Source organism: Mesoplodon densirostris, chromosome 9 (genome assembly GCF_025265405.1).
Source record: "Mesoplodon densirostris isolate mMesDen1 chromosome 9, mMesDen1 primary haplotype, whole genome shotgun sequence".
Lineage (NCBI taxonomy): Eukaryota > Metazoa > Chordata > Mammalia > Artiodactyla > Ziphiidae > Mesoplodon > Mesoplodon densirostris.
In genome coordinates this window covers 74,260,299-74,278,232 of record NC_082669.1, presented here as the reverse complement: position 1 = coordinate 74,278,232, position 17,934 = coordinate 74,260,299, and positions in this window count along the sequence as shown.

The following is a 17,934-nucleotide window of genomic DNA, read 5'->3' as shown; positions in this document are numbered from 1 at the left end:
CACATAATATCAAACGGCAAAAATCTTCCAGAGATCTCCATCTCAACACCAGCACCCAGCTTCACTCAACGACCAGCAAGCTACAGTGCTGGACACCCTATGCCAAACAACTAGCAAGACAGGAACACAACGCCACCCATTAGCAGAGAGGTGGCCTAAAATCATAAAAAGTCCGCAGACACCCCAAAATACACCACCAGATGTGGACCTGCCCACCAGAAAGACAAGATCCAGCCTCATCCACCAGAACACAGGAACTAGTCCCCTCCACCAGGAAGCCTACACAACCCACTGAACCAACCTTAGCCACTGGGGACAGACACCAAAAACAACGGGAACTATGAACCTGCAGCCTGCAAAAAGGAGACCCCAAACACAGTAACATAAGCAAAATGAGAAGACAAAAAACACACAGCAGGAGAAGGAGCAAGATAAAAACCCACCAGACCTAACAAATGAAGAGATAATAGGCAGTCTACCTGAAACAGAATTCAAAATAATGATGGTAAAGATGGTCCAAGATTCTATTTCCCAGATCCAAAATCTTGGAAATAGAATAGACAAAATGCAAGAAACAGTTAACAAGGACCTAGAAGAACTAAAGATGAATCAAGCATCGATTAAAAACACAATACATGAAATAAAAAAATACTCTAGATGGGATCAATAGCAGAATAACTGAGGCAGAAGAACGGATAAGTGAGGTGGAAGATAAAATAGTGGAAATAACTGCTGCAGAGCAAACTAAAGAAAAAAGAATGAAAAGAACAGAGGACAGTCTCAGAGACCTCTGGGACAACATTAAACGCACCAACATTCGAATTATAGGGGTTCCAGAAGAAGAAGAGAAAAAGAAAGGGACTGAGAAAATATCTGAAGAGATTATAGTTGAAAACTTCCCTACTATGGGAAAGGAAATAGTTAATCAAGTCCAAGAGGCACAGAGAGTCCCATACAGAATAAATCCAAGGAGAAATACGCCAAGACACATATTAATCAAACTGTCAAAAATTAAACACAAAGAAATCATATGAAAAGCAGCAAGGCAAAAACAACAAATAACACACAAGGGAATCCCCATCAGGATAACAGCTGATCTCTCAGCAGAAACTCTACAAGCCAGAAGGGAGTGGCAGGACATAATTAAAGTGATGAAGGAGAAAAACCTGCAACCAAGATTACTCTACCCAGCAAGGATCTCATTCACATTTGATGGAGAAATTAAAACCTTTACAGACAAGCAAAAGCTGAGAGAGTTCAGCACCACCAAACCAGCTTTACAACAAATGCTAAAGGAACTTCTCTAGACAAGAAACACAACAGAAGGAAAAGACCTACAATAATGAACCCAAAACAATTAAGAAAATGGGAATAGGAACATACATATCAATAATTACCTTAAATGTAAATGGACTAAATGCTCCCACCAAAAGACACAGATTGGCTGAATGGATACAAAAACAAGACCCATATATATGCTGTCTACAAGAGACCCACTTCAGACCTAGAGACACATACAGACTGAAAGTAAGGGGATGGAAAAAGATATTCCATGCAAATGGAAACCAAAAGAAAGCTGGAGTAGCAATTCTCATATCAGACAAAATAGACTTTAAAATAAATACTACTAGAAGAGACAAAGAAGGACACTACATAATGATCAAGGGATCGATCCAAGAAGAAGATATAACAATTGTAAATATTTATGCACCAAACATAGGAGCACCTCAATACATAAGGCAAATACTAACAGCCATAAAAGGAGAAATCGACAGTAACACAATCATAGTAGGAGACTTTAACACCCCACTTTCACAAATGGACAGATCATCCAAAATGAAAATAAGTAAGGAAACACAAGCTTTAAATGATACATTAAACAAAATGGACTTAATTGATACTTATAGGACATTCCATCCAAAAACAACAGAATACACATTTTTCTCAAGTGCTCATGGAACATTCTCCAGGATAGATCATATCTTGGGTCACAAATCAAGCCTTGCTAAATTTAAGAAAATTGAAATTGTATCAAGTATCTTTTCCGACCACAATGCTATGAGACTAGATATCAATTACAGGAAAAGAGCTGTAAAAAATGCAAACACATGGAGGCTAAACAATACACTACTTAATAACAAAGTGATCACTGACAAAATCAAAGAGGAAATTAAAAAATACCTAGAAACAAATGACAATGGAGACACGACGACCCAAAACCTATGGGATGCAGCAAAAGCAGTTCTAAGAGGGAAATTTATAGCAATACAATCCCACCTTAAGAAACAGGAAACATCTCGAATAAACAACCTAACCTTGCACCTAAAGCAATTAGAGAAAGAAGAACAAAAACATCCCAAAGTTAGCAGAAGGAAAGAAATCATAAAAATCAGATCAGAAATAAATGAAAAAGAAATGAAGGAAACGATAGCAAAGATCAATAAAACTAAAAGCTGGTTCTTTGAGAAGATAAACAAAATCGATAAACCATTAGCCAGACTCATCAAGGAAAAAGGGAGAAGACTCAAATCAATAGAATTAGAAATGAAAAAGGAGAAGTAACAACTGACACTGCAGAAATACAAAAGATCATGAGAGATTACTACAAGCAACTCTATGCCAATAAAATGGACAACCTGGAAGAAATGGACAAATTCTTAGAAATGCACAACCTGCCAAGACTGAATCAGGAAGAAATAGAAAATATGAACAGACCAATCACAAGCACTGAAATTGAAACTGTGATAAAAAATCTTCCAACAAACAAAAGCCCAGGACCAGATGGCTTCACAGGTGAATTCTATCAAGCATTTAGAGAAGAGCTAACACCTATCCTTCTCAAACTCTTCCAAAATATAGCAGAGGGAGGAACACTCCCAAACTCATTCTACGAGGCCACCATCACCTTGATACCAAAACCAGACAAGGATGTCACAAAGAAAGAAAACTACAGGCCAATATCACTGATGAACATAGATGCAAAAATCCTCAAAAAAATACTAGCAAACAGAATCCAACAGCACATTAAAAGGATCATACACCATGATCAAGTGGGGTTTATTCCAGGAATGCAAGGATTCTTCAATATACGCAAATCAATCAACGTGATACACCATATTAACAAATTGAAGGAGAAAAACCATATGATCATCTCAATAGATGCAGAGAAAGCTTTTGACAAAATTCAACACCCATTTATGATAAAAACCCTGCAGAAAGTAGGCATAGAGGGAACTTTCCTCAACATAATAAAGGCCATATATGACAAACCCACAGCCAGCATCGTCCTCAATGGTGAAAAACTGAAACCATTTCCACTAAGATCAGGAACAAGACAAGGTTGCCCACTCTCACCACTCTTATTCAACATAGTTTTGGAAGTTTTAGCCACAGCAATCAGAGAAGAAAAGGAAATAAAAGGAATCCAAATCGGAAAAGAAGAAGTAAAGCTGTCACTGTTTGCAGTGACATAATACTATACATAGAGAATCCTAAAGATGCTACCAGAAAACTACTAGAGCTAATCAATGAATTTGGTAAAGTTGCAGGATACAAAATTAATGCACAGAAATCTCTGGCATTCCTATATACTAATGATGAAAAATCTGAAAGTGAAATCAAGGAAACACTCCCATTTACCATTGCAAGAAAAAGAATAAAATATCTAGGAATAAAACTACCTAAGGAGACAAAAGACCTGTATGCAGAAAATTATAAGACACTGATGAAAGAAATTAAAGATGATACAAATAGATGGAGAGATATACCATGTTCTTGGATTGGAAGAATCAACATTGTGAAAATGACTCTACTACCCAAAGCAATCTACAGATTCAATGCAATCCCTATCAAACTACCACTGGCATTTTTCACAGAACTAGAGCAAAAAATTTCACAATTTGTATGGAATCACAAAAGACCCCGAATAGCCAAAGCAATCTTGAGAACGAAAAATGGAGCTGGAGGAATCAGGCTCCCTGACTTCAGACTATACTACAAAGCTACAGTAATCAAGACAGTATGGTACTGGCACAAAAACACAAAGATAGATCAATGGAACAGGATAGAAAGCCCAGAGATAAACCCACGCACATATGGTCACCTTATCTTTGATAAAGGAGGCAGGAATGTACAGTGGAGAAAGGACAGTCTCTTCAATAAGTGGTGCTGGGAAAACTGGATAGGGACATGTAAAAGTATGAGATTAGATCACTCCCTAACACCATACACAAAAATAAGCTCAAAATGGATTAAAGACCTAAATGTAAGGCCAGACACTATCAAACTCTTAGAGGAAAACATAGGCAGAACACTCTATGACATAAATCACAGCAAGATCCTTTTGGACCCACCTCCTAGAGAAATGGAAATAAAGACAAAAATAAACACATAGGACCTAATGAAACTTAAAAGCTTTTGCACAGCAAAGGAAACCATAAACAGGACCAAAAGACAACCCTCAGAATGGGAGAAAATATTTGCAAATGAAGCAACTGACAAAGGATTAATCTCCAAAATTTATAAGCAGCTCATGCAGCTCAATAACAAAACAACAAACAACCCAATCCAAAAATGGGCAGAAGACCTAAATAGACATTTCTCCACAGAAGATATACAGACTGCCAACAAACACATGAAAGGATGCTCAACATCTTTACTCATTAGAGAAATGCAAATCAAAACTACAATGAGATATCATCTCACACCAGTCAGAATGGCCATCATCAAAAAATCTAGAAACAATAAATGCTGGAGAGGGTGTGGAAAAAAGGGAACACTCTTGCACTCCTGGTGGGAATGTGAATTGGTACAGCCACTATGGAGAACGGTATGGAGGTTCCTTAAAAAACTACAAATAGAACTACCATATGACCCAGCAATCCCACTACTGGGCATATACCCTGAGAAAACCATAATTCAAAAAGAGACATGTACCAAAATGTTCATAGCAGCCCTATTTACAATAGCCCGGAGATGGAAACAACCTAAGTGTCCATCATCAGATGAATGGGTAAAGAAGATGTGGCACATATATACAATGGAATATTACTCAGCCATAAAAAGAAATGAAATTGAGCTATTTGTAATGAGGTGAATGGACCTAGAGTCTGTCATACAGAGTGAAGTAAGTCAGAAAGAGAAAGACAAATACTGTATGCTGACACATATATATGGAATTTAAGAAAAAAAATGTCATGAAGAACATAGGGGTAAGACAGGAATAAAGACACAGACCTACTAGAGAATGGACTTGAGGATATGGGGAGGGGGAAGGGTAAGCTGTGACAAAGTGAAAGAGCGGCATGGACATATATACACTACCAAACGTAAGGTAGATAGCTAGTGGGAAGCAGCCGCATAGCATAGGGGGATCAGCTCGGTGCTTTGTGACCGCCTGGAGGGGTGGGATAGGGAGGGTGGGAGGGAGACGCAAAAGGGAGGGGATATGGGAACATATGTATATGTATAACTGATTACATTTGTTATAAAGCAAAAAAAAAAAAAAGAAGAAGAGTTATTATAAGACCACAGTAATCAAGATAGCATAGTATTAGCAAAAGAATATACCCACAGATTAACAGATTCTGGTAGGCAGGTAATAAAAGATGTGTAACTTGACCCCACTGAATTTCAGGAGGCTGAATCACACAAATTATAGCAAATGCTCTGGGTGTGCCTTCCATTGCAAGTTGACCAAAATCCAGTTTTGAAGTAGGAAAATGTGAATAATAAATAATAAATAATGAATAAATTGAAAGAAGAGTGGTTGGTGTTTATAGGTATTGTGCATCTATTAGCACCTGTCAATTTTTTTTCTTCTTCAATTTTATCTATAACTTTACCAATGCTTTTTATTTCTACCACTGAGGAAGGTGTATCACCTTAGGACTAATAGTTGTACCTGATCCAGCCATCAGTCTTCTCTACAGTTGCTACTACAGTTTTCTTCTTTTCTCTCCCCTCACTCCTTTACCTATGGGCACGACAAGAGTTTGTGGAGGGTGGATTACCATGTAGTCCTTGCAGTCAAAGGAAAATAGGATTAAACCCCTGTTTCACGTCCAGCTAAATATCAATTGTCAGGCAGGTGTTTAACATGTATGGATCAATATTAATTTTTCTATCTTCTCCTTAGCCTACAAACACATTCAAGTACATTCTAACATAACCTTCCTTTTCTCTCTTTATCCCTCCTGAAGCTACCAGTGTGAACAATTTTCAAAGAGATGGCAAACTGCCTGCATATATTGTATTTCCTCTCCACTTCTTCATCCTCAAATCCCTGTGGATAGCATTCACTCCTACTGGTCCCTCACATTATTCAAAAAAAAAAAAAGTGATTAGTTACTTTCTATTTTCAAATACAAAGGCCTTCAGCTTGAGTTGTATTTACTCTGAGATAGTTTTGCTAATTTTGTTTTAATAAACAAACAACTTCATTCCCTAAATCCCTGAGTGAAAGAATGTCATTCATTCTCCCTGAATAAAACATATACTAAAACAGATTCAATCCATCCATCTGACCCCAGTTGACTAAAGTACCTTGACACAAACTATGATTCATTAAGAAAAATACAAACATCTTGATTTAAAAGAATTTCTGGGTTATATATTCAATTAGTTATTCTAATGGAATTAGGCTTAAGGCTTAAGATTCATTCTCTTCTTACTGACTCAGCATGTTGTTTCATTTTTAGATATAAACACAGTAATGCAAAGTACACTAGAACTGCTCTACTTGAGGATGAGGCTGATACTAAAATTATTTAACTATTTCCTTTGAAGCGTAAGTGAACACCAATAAAAACTATTTTTAAATAATCTTAATGGTAATGTCATATTTATGAGAATCACTCTTTTTCAATGAACTACAAAAAGAGACAAAGGCAAGTGAAAGTCAATGGGCATACAGGTAACTTAATTTTCGAAGGTGATATATTAAATCGTATCCAAAGTCAGATTTTAGCATTGATCACTTCAAGGGATTTTTGTCAACATAAGTGATGAAATAAGAGAAAACATCTTGTTAAAATATCCAGCTTCGGGCTTCCCTGGTGGCTCAATGGTGGCTTCCCTGGTGGCTTATTCTCTCCATGTTTTTTTTTCTGGTATTCGAATATTAAGCCTTTTAAAATTAATTGCAGCATTTGCATTATACAATTCAAGGTCAAATGTAAAAGTGACCAATCTCTTTGGACAGATTTTTGAACCTGTTTTGTATGCCCAACAAAAAAAGTGTTGAAATAAATCATCATAATTATTATATGGTGCCAGTTATAATTGTTGTTACAAGCAGAGCAACTTGTGACAAAGGCAACTAGCTCTTGCTGCAAGCTACCTGTGTGTCATTCACAACAGAAACTTTCCTTATATTATCCATGGACCCCTCTCAACATCCCTGTGTGGAAGCTATTAACTCCACTGAGAGAAGAGAAAATTGCTTGACTTGCCCCAAGTCAAATATCCAGTATTGGCAGCTTTGAATTCAAACGAGGCTGGTGCAACTTCAGTCAATAGGTATACAATACATTCATTTGCTAAGGAAAGGGGAAATCTGGGGGTTACCTTGTGTGACAAGAAAATAAAGAATTCACACTTTTCCTCTTCCTCTGCTAAGGAGAATTCAGACTACCTGCTCAATTTCTGTCTCTTCATTGTTTAGAATCGGGGTGATGATTGGAAAAATTGAGAGGCAAAAAATCAACGTTAGTTATTTTATATTTTAAAGTATGGAAAACCACTGGTGGATCTGGTGCCCAAAAGGGAACAGGGAGGAGGAGTGAAGAGAAGATTTCACTCAGGCTGAGTAGATAAAGAATTTTCTGGGATTTTAACAAGAGATGAGAAGGCTCAGGAAAGTTACTGTAAGACTCCAAGAGAAAAGAAGGAAATAGAACCTTAAAGAACTTTTTCTTTGCCTTAGAAAAATAATCCCCCTTTGTTGTTTTCTTGAGACTGCATTTAAGATCTAAATGTTTTAAGATTATTTTTAGACACAGGCAGGACATTTCTTAGCATACAACACTGGGTAAAGAATAGGTCATATGGAGACTTGGCTTTCTTTTGATTACAGTAGACATCTAACTAGCATTGAGATGGAACTTCACATGTGAAAATACCTTTCCCTCTCTTTGTATTACAACCAATGCCTCTGGCAACTGGTATAGGGCACTGAGCCTGAAATGACCTACTCTCCAATGGCTGCCTCCCCTAGCCCTTCTCCTGAAAGCTGGAGACCAACTGTTTTCGGGGTGGGAATTGGAGAGAGAATTTCCAGTCATCAAATTCTTCTCTAAGCATTAGACATTTTATCTAAGAGGTCAGATGTCTGGCAACAGATGACAGTAGTCTTAGAGAAAAATGTGAAAGTTTCATGTCAGCCAAGCTGGAGATACAGAAGCAGCCCTTTTTGAGAACTTTTACAGTTCCACTTCTTATGTATCAGACAGGAAAATTGGGGGGAAGATGCTTTAACCTGGTGTCTTGAAGTATAATGGGACTCTACCCTTGGGAAATTGTTGTTTATGGAGAAATTTCATTGACACAATCTAGTTAAAAACCAACTGAGATGATCAAAATGAGCAGCTGAGATTGTTGACAAGACCTGGTATATGAACATGGGAGATAATTTATCTAGGCTGGTGAAGCACTGTACTACATGCATTTGCCATTGCAGCCTGTTCAGAGTAACACACAGGATCCTCAAGGACTCAGCATATGTGATATATCAATACTTGCTCCACCTGTGCTAAGCAACCTGAAGGACCACTGAACCTTCTTCTAAGCCCTGCACCTTCTTTTTTTTTTTTTTTTTTTTTTTTTTGCGGTATGCGGGCCTCTCACTGTTGTGGCCTCCCCCGTTGCGGAGCACAGGCTCCGGACGCGCAGGCTCCGGACGCGCAGGCTCCGGACGCGCAGGCTCAGCGGCCATGGCTCACGGGCCCAGCCGCTCCGCGGCATATGGGATCCTCCCAGACCGGGGCACGAACCCGTATCCCCTGCATCGGCAGGCGGACTCTCAACCACTTGCGCCACCAGGGAGGCCCTAAGCCCTGCACCTTCTGACATCAACTAACCTCTTGCCAGAATCTGCTGTAGCAAGCTCACTGAGGGACATTATTCACTCTGCACTACAGAATCATGTTCAAGCTGGCCAACTGCAATGATACACTAACAAGGCAAAGACAGATATCCTACTAGGTTTGGGAGGAATACTTCCACTGCTTTCTCCCTTTTTTCCTTTTTCTCCTTTTTTCCTCTTTTCTCCTTTCTCTCTTTTATTGCCAAACCTTTTGAACAAGTTGTCTGTTCACTATCACTGCATTTAACCTCCTGCTTGCTCTTCAATGTTCTTCAATTCATCTTTCATCATAAATGCTTTGCTGAGTTAGCGTTTCCTAATTTCACACAAGAGTTCCAAGTTGCTAAGTTAAATATCATTTTCTATTTTCAACTGCTCTTTCTTATACTGATTTCTGAAGACAACATTTATTCATGTGTTTATTCAGTTTATTCTACTAATATTTTTGAACACCTACCTTCAAGAAACTGAAGCAATGGGAAGCAAAGCAAAGTATTCTAAGCAATGGGGGTAAAGAAATGATCAATAAAGACAAGGTTGATGTTCTTGAGAAGCATATATTTTCATGTGGGAGACAGATATTAGACAAGTAATCATAAAATTATGTTTAATTAAAATCCAAGTTACATCCTGTAAGGAAATGAAATTCAGTTCTTTTACAAGAGGCTGGTCTATATTGAGAGTTGAGGTCAACTTCCCTGAAATAGTTAAGTCTTGAGCTGAGATCTGAAAAATGAATAGAACTTTACCTAAAGAGGTAAGGGGATGGGCACACTGAGCAAAGGATTAGTGGCAAGGGAATATTTTCCTGTATATTTACCCTCAGGAAATGGGGGGTGGGGTGGGATGTAAATGAAATGATTAAGAGGGAAAATGAGAAACATAGTTATTATTTATGTTGGCATAGGTTTTAATTTTGTACCCAGGACCTTTTGGACATTATCACATTTGATCTTCAAAGCCCCCTAACATGGGCAGGTAAGTATTCTTACCCTCCATTTTATAGATGAGGAAACTTGAGTCACAGAAGTTTCATAAATTGAGTTCACAGAGGTTCATAGGAGCAGTACCCTGATTAGAAGCCTCATTTCTGAAGCTCAATGAGATGTGTAAAGACAAAATAAACTGGTAGGTAAAATGAGCGGAGAGACAGAATCTCTTTAATGCCTTGGCAACTGCACTCCTAGTTAGCTGGAAAGGTGTTTCTCCAAGGTAGAGTATCCAAAGACATATCTAAACCACCCACTGGGAAAACCTGAGGAAATCCATCCCCACCTTATTTGGAATTAGGTTTTTCTGAGAACGGTGTGAGTTTCAAGTTAGCTCATTGCCTTTTTTTTTTTTTTTTTTTTTTTTTTTTTCAAAATAGTCCTTCAACATGTTTTATTTTCTACTATAAAGGTAACACATTCCTTACAGACTACTTGCAAATGCAGAAAAATAGAAAATTGGAAAAATATATCCATATTTCTTTTTTTTTTTTTTTTTTTTTTTTTTTTATTAGTTTCTGCTTTATAACAAAGTGAATCAGTCATACATATACATCTGTTCCCACATCCCCTCCCTCATGCATCTCCCTCCCTCCCACCCTCCCTATCCCTCCCCTCCAGGCAGTCACAAAGCACCGAGCTGATCTCCCTGTGCTCTGCGGCTGCTTCCCACTATCTTTCTAGCCTACGTTTGGTAGTGTATATATGTCCATGCCTCTCTTTCGCTTTGTCACAGCTTACCCTTCCCCCTCCCCATAACCTCAAGTCCATTCTCAAGTAGGTCTGTGTCTTTATTCCCGTTTTACCCCTAGGTTCTTCATGACATTTTTTTTCTTATATTCCATATATATGTGTTAGCATACGGTATTTGTCTTTCTCTTTCTGACTTACTTCACTCTGTATGACAGACTCTAGGTCTATCCACCTCATTACAAAAAGCTCAGTTTCGTTTCTTTTTATGGCTGAGTAATATTCCATTGTATATATGTGCCACATCTTCTTTATCCATTCATCCGATGATGGACACTTAGGTTGTTTCCAGCTCCGGGCTATTGTGAATAGAGCTGCAATGAACATTTTGGTACATGTCTCTTTTTGAATTATGGTTTTCTCAGGGTATATGCCTAGTAGTGGGATTGCTGGATCATATGGTAGTTCTATTTTTAGTTTTTTAAGGAACCTCCATACTGTTCTCCATAGTGGCTGTACCAATTCACATTCCCACCAGCAGTGCAAGAGTGTTCCCTTTTCTCCACACCCTCTCCAGCATTTATTGTTTCTAGATTTCTTGATGATGGCCATTCTGACTGGTGTGAGATGATATCTCATTGTAGTTTTGATTTGCATTTCTCTAATGATTAATGATGTTGAGCATTCTTTCATGTGTTTGTTGGCAGTCTGTATATCTTCTTTGGAGAAATGCCTATTTAAGTATTCTGCCCATTTTTGGATTGGGTTGTTTGTTTTTTTGTTATTGAGCTGCATGAGCTGTTTATAAATTTTGGAGATTAATCCTTTGTCAGTTGCTTCATTTGCAAATATTTTCTCCCATTCTGAGGGTTGTCTTTTGGTCTTGTTTATGGTTTCCTTTGCTGTGCAAAAGCTTTGAAGTTTCATTAGGTCCCATGTGTTTATCTTTGTTTTTATTTCCATTTCTCTAGGAGGTGGGTCCAAAAGGATCTTGCTGTGATTTATGTCATAGAGTGTTCTACCTATGTTTTCCTCTAAGAGTTTGATAGTTTCTGGCCTTACATTTAAGTCTTTAATCCATTTTGAGCTTATTTTTGTGTATGGTGTTAGGGAATGATCTAATCTCATACTTTTACATGTCCCTGTCCAGTTTTCCCAGCACCACTTATTGAAGAGGCTGTCCTTTCTCCACTGTACAGTCCTGCCTCCTTTATCAAAGATAAGTTGGCCATATGTGCGTGGGTTTATCTCTGGGCTTTCTATCCTGATCCATTGATCTATCTTTCTGTTTTTATGCCAGTACCACACTGTCTTAATTACTGTAGCTTTGTAGTATAGTCTGAAGTCAGGGAGCCTGATTCCTCCAGCTCCTTTTTTCGTTCTCAAGATTGCTTTGGCTATTCGGGGTCTTTTGTTTTTCCAAACAAATTTTGAAATTTTTTGTTCTAGTTCTGTGAAAAATGCCAGTGGTAGTTTGATAGGGATTGCATTGAATCTGTAGATTGCTTTGGGTAGTAGAGTCATTTTCACAATATTGATTCTTCCAATCCAGGAGCATGGTATATCTCTCCATCTGTTTGTATCATCTTTAATTTCTTTCATCAGTGTCTTATAATTTTCTGCATACAGGTCTTTTGTCTCCTTAGGTAGGTTTATTCCTAGATATTTTATTCTTTTTGTTGCGATGGTAAATGGGAGTGTTTTCTTGATTTCATTTTCAGATTTTTCATCATTAGTGTACAGGAATGCCAGAGATTTCTGTACATTAATTTTGTAACCTGCTACTTTACCAAATTCATTGATTAGCTCTAGTAGTTTTTCGGTAGCATCTTTAGGATTCTCTATGTATAGTATCATGTCATCTGCAAACAATGACAGCTTTACTTCTTCTTTTCCGATTTGGATTCCTTTTATTTCCTTTTCTTCTCTGATTGCTGTGGCTAAAACTTCCAAAACTAGGTTGAATAAGAGTGGTGAGAGTGGGCAACCTTGTCTTGTTCCTGATCTTAGTGGAAATGGTTTCAGTTTTTCACCATTGAGGACAATGTTGGCTGTGGGTTTGTCATATATGGCCTTTATTATGTTGAGGAAAGTTCCCTCTATGCCTACTTTCTGCAGGGTTTTTATCATAAATGGGTGTTGAATTTTGTCGAAAGCTTTCTCTGCATCTATTGAGATGATCATATGGTTTTTCTCCTTCAACTTGTTAATATGGTGTATCACATTGATTGATTTGCGTATATTGAAGAATCCTTGCATTCCTGGAATAAACCCCACTTGATCATGGTGTATGATCCTTTTAATGTGCTGTTGGATTCTGTTTGCTAGTATTTTGTTGAGGATTTTTGCATCTATGTTCATCAGTGATATTGGCCTGTAGTTTTCTTTCTTTGTGACATCCTTGCCTGGTTTTGGTATCAAGGTGATGGTGGCCTCGTAGAATGAGTTTGGGAGTGTTCCTTCCTCTGAAATTGTTTGGAAGAGTTTGAGAAGGATGGGTGTTAGCTCTTCTCTAAATGTTTGATAGAATTCGCCTGTGAAGCCATCTGGTCCTGGGCTTTTGTTTGATGGAAGATTTTTAATCACAGTTTCAATTTCAGTGCTTGTGATTGGTCTATTCATATTTTCTATTTCTTCCTGAGTCAGTCTTGGCAGGTTGTGCATTTCTAAGAATTTGTCCATTTCTTCCAGGTTGTCCATTTTATTGGCATAGAGTTGCTTGTAGTAATCTCTCATGATCTTTTGTATTTCTGCAGTGTCAGTTGTTACTTCTCCTTTTTCATTTCTAATTCTATTGATTTGAGTCTTCTCCCTTCTTTTCTTGATGAGTCTGGCTAATGGTTTGTCAATTTTGTTTATCTTCTCAAAGAACCAGCTTTTAGTTTGGTTGATCTTTGCTATCGTTTCCTTCATTTCTTTTTCATTTATTTCTGATCTGATCTTTATGATTTCTTTCCTTCTGCTAGCTTTGGGGGTTTTATGTTCTTCTTTCTCTAATTGCTTTAGGTGCAGGGTCAGGTTGTTTACTCGAAATGTTTCCTGTTTCTTAAGGTGGGATTGTATTGCTATAAACTTCCCCCTTAGAACTGCTTTTGCTGCATCCCATAGGTTTTGGGTTGTCGTGTCTCCATTGTCATTTGTTTCTAGGTATTTTTTAATTTCCTCTCTGATTTCTTCAGTGATCACTTCGTTATTGAGTAGTGTATTGTTTAGCCTCCATGTGTTTGTATTTTTTACAGATCTTTTCCTGTAATTGATGTCTAGTCTCATAGCATTGTGGTCGGAAAAGATACTTGATACAATTTCAATTTTCTTAAATTTACCAAGGCTTGATTTGTGACCCAAGATATGATCTATCCTGGAGAATGTTCCATGAGCACTTGAGAAAAATGTGTATTCTGTTGTTTTTGGATGAAATGTCCTATAAATATCAACTAAGTCCATCTTGTTTAATGTATCATTTAAAGCTTGTGTTTCCTTATTTATTTTCATTTTGGACGATCTGTCCATTGGTGAAAGTGGGGTGTTAAAGTCCCCTACTATGATTGTGTTACTGTCGATTTCCCCTTTTATGGCTGTTAGTATTTGCCTTATGTATTGAGGTGCTCCTATGTTGGGTGCATAAATATTTACAATTGTTATATCTTCTTCTTGGATCGATCCCTTGATCATTATGTAGTGTCCTTCTTTGTCTCTTCTAATAGTCTTTATTTTAAAGTCTATTTTGTCTGATATAAGAATTGCTACTCCAGCTTTCTTTTGATTTCCATTTGCATGGAATATCTTTTTCCATCCCCTTACTTTCAATCTGTATGTGTCTCTAGGTCTGAAGTGGGTCTCTTGTAGACAGCATATATATGGGTCTTGTTTTTGTATCCATTCAGCCACTCTGTGTCTTTTGGTGGGAGCATTTAGTCCATTTACATTTAAGGTAATTATTGATATGTATGTTCCTATTCCCATTTCCTTAATTGCTTTGGGTTCGTTATTGTAGGTATATTCCTTCTGTTGTGTTTCTTGCCTAGAGAAGTTCCTTTAGCATTTGTTGTAAAGCTGGTTTGGTGGTGCTGAACTCTCTCAGCTTTTGCTTGTCTGTAAAGGTTTTAATTTCTCCATCAAATCTGAATGAGATCCTTGCTGGGTAGAGTAATCTTGGCTGCAGGTTTCTCTCCTTCATCACTTTAATTATGTCCTGCCACTCCCTTCTGGCTTGTAGAGTTTCTGCTGAGAGATCAGCTGTTAACCTGATGGGGATTCCCTTGTGTGTTATTTGTTGTTTTTCCCTTGCTGCTTTTAATATGATTTCTTTGTGTTTAATTTTTGACAGTTTGATTAATATGTGTCTTGGTGTATTTCTCCTTGGATTTATTCTGTATGGGACTCTCTGTGCCTCCTGGACTTGATTAACTATTTCCTTTCCCATATTGGGGAAGTTTTCAACTATAATCTCTTCAAATATTTTCTCAGTCCCTTTCTTTTTCTCTTCTTCTTCTGGAACCCCTATAATTCGAATGTTGGTGCGTTTAATGTTGTCCCAGAGGTCTCTGAGACTGTCCTCTGTTCTTTTCATTCTTTTTTCTTTATTTTGCTCTGCATCAGTTATTTCCACTATTTTATCTTCCACCTCACTTATCCGTTCTTCTGCCTCAGTTATTCTGCTATTGATCCCATCTAGAGTATTTTTTATTTCATGTATTGTGTTTTTAATCGATGCCTGATTCATCTTTAGTTCTTCTAGGTCCTTGTTAACTGTTTCTTGCATTTTGTCTATTCTATTTCCAAGATTTTGGATCATCTTTACCATCATTATTCTGAATTCTTTTTCAGGTAGACTGCCTATTACCTCTTCATTTGTTAGGTCTGGTAGGTTTTTATCTTGCTCCTTCACCTGCTGTGTGTTTTTCTGTCTTCTCATTTTGTTTATGTTACTGTGTTTGGGGTCTCCTTTTTGCAGGCTGCAGATTCGTAGTTCCCGTTGTTTTTCGTGTCTGACCCCAGTGGCTAAGGTTGTTTCAGTAGGTTGTATAGGCTTCCTGGTGGGGGGGAGTAATGCCTGTGTTCTGGTGGTTGAGGCTCGATCTTGTCTTTCTGGTGGACAGGTCCACGTCTGGTGGTGTGTTTTGGGGTGCCTATGGCCTTATTATGTTTTTAGGTAGCTTCTCTGCTAATGGGTGGGGTTGTGTTCCTGCCTTGCTAGTTGCTTGGCATAGGGTGACCAGCACTGTAGCTTGCTGGTCGTTGACTGAAGCTGGGTGCTGGTGTTGGGATGGAGATCTCTGGGAGATTTTCGCTGCTTGATATTATGTGGAGCTGGGAGGTCTCTTGTGGACCCGTGTCCTGAAGTTGGCTCTCCCACTTCAGAGGCACAGCACTGGCTCCTGGCTGCAGCACCAAGAGCCTTTCATCCACCCAGCTCAGAATAACAGGGAGAAAAAGCAGAAAGAAAGAATTAGTAGAAGAAAGAAAGAGAGAGGGAAAGAAAGGAAGAAGGGAAGAAAGGAAGGAAGGAAGGAAGAAAGAAAGAAAGGAGGGAGGGAGTGAGGAAGGATGGAAAGAAAGAAGGAAAGAAAGGAGGGAGGGAGGGAGGAAGGAAAGAAAAAGAAAGTGGAAAGAAGAAGGGTGGGAGGGAGGGAGGAAAGAAAAAGAAAGAAGGAAAGGAAGAGCGGAGGGAGGGAGGGAGGAAGGGAAGGTAGGAACAAAAGAAAGAGCAGGTAAAGTAAAATAGAGTAAAGTATGAAATATAGTAGCGTTATTAAAATTAGAAAGTAATTATTGCAAAAAAAAAAAAAAAAAAAAAAACAAAAAAACGGACCAATAGAACCCTGGGACATATGGTGGAAGCAAAGCTATACAGAGAGAATCTTACACAGAAGATTACACATACACATTCACAAAAAGAGAGCAGGGGGAAAAATCAAAAATCTTGCTCTCCAAGCCCACCTCCTCAATTTGGGATAATTCGTTGTAAAAAGAGGAAAAGGGCAAGAAGTCTGAAATCTTGCTCTCTAAGTCCACCTCCTTACTTTGGAATAATTCGTTGTAAAAAGAGGAAAAGGGGGGAAAGTCTTAAATCTTGTCCTCAAAGTCCACTTCCTCAATTTGGGATGATTCGCTGTCCATTCATGCACTCCACAGACGCAGGGCACATCAAATGGACCGTGGAGCTTTAATCCGCTGCCTCCGAGGCTGCACAGAGAGATTTCCCTGACTCTGCTCTCACAGCTCCCGGGTATCAGCCTTGGACCTGGCCCCGCCTCTGTGCGTAGGTCGCCGGAGGGCGTCCGTTCTTCGCTCAGACAGGACGGGTTTAAAGGAGCCGCTGATTCGGGGGCTCTGGCTCACTCATGCAGAGGGGAGGGAGGGGCGCGCAGTGTGGGGCGGGCCTGCGGCGGCAGAGGCCAGCGTGACGTTGCAGCAGCCCGTGGCGCTCCGTGCGCTTTCCCGGGAAAGCCGTCCACGGGTCTCGGGACCCCGGCAGTGGCGGGGTGCACAGGTCCCCCGGAAGGCGGGGCGGACAGTGACCCGCGCTCGCACACAGGCCCCGCGGCTGCGGCGGCGGCGGGCGGCGGCAGGCAGCGGCGGTGGCGGGCCGCGGGGGCGGCGGCGGCAGCGGGCCTCGGCGGCGGGCGGCGGCGGCGGGCCGCGGCGGCGGCGGCGGCGGCGGCGGCGGCGGGCCGCGGCGGGCGGCGGCGGGCGGGCCGCCGCGGCGGCGGGCGGCGTCGGGCGGTGGGCGGCGGCGGGCCGCGGCGGCGGCGGGCGGCGGCGGCGGCCCACGCCCGTCTCCGAGGTCCACGCCTTACCCGCGGCTCGCGCCTGTCTCCGGCGCTTCCCTAAGCAGCCCTTTTAATGCCCTCTCCTCGCACACCAGGAAACGAAAGTGAAAGTGAAAAAAGACTCTTGCCTCTTCAGCAACTCCAGACCCTTTCCCCGGACTCCCTCCGGGCTAGCCGTGGTGCTCTAACCCCTTCAGGCTCTCTTCCTGCCGCCAGCCCCAGTCCTCTCCCTGCGCTCCGACTGAAAGCCGATACCCAAGCCTCAGCTCCCAGCCCCGCCCGCCACGGCGGCCGAGCAGAGAAGCCTCTCGGGCTGGTGTGTGCCTGAGGGCACCGATCCTCTGTGCCGGAATCTCTCCGCTTTGCCCTCCACACCCCTGTTGCTGTGCTCTCCTCCGCT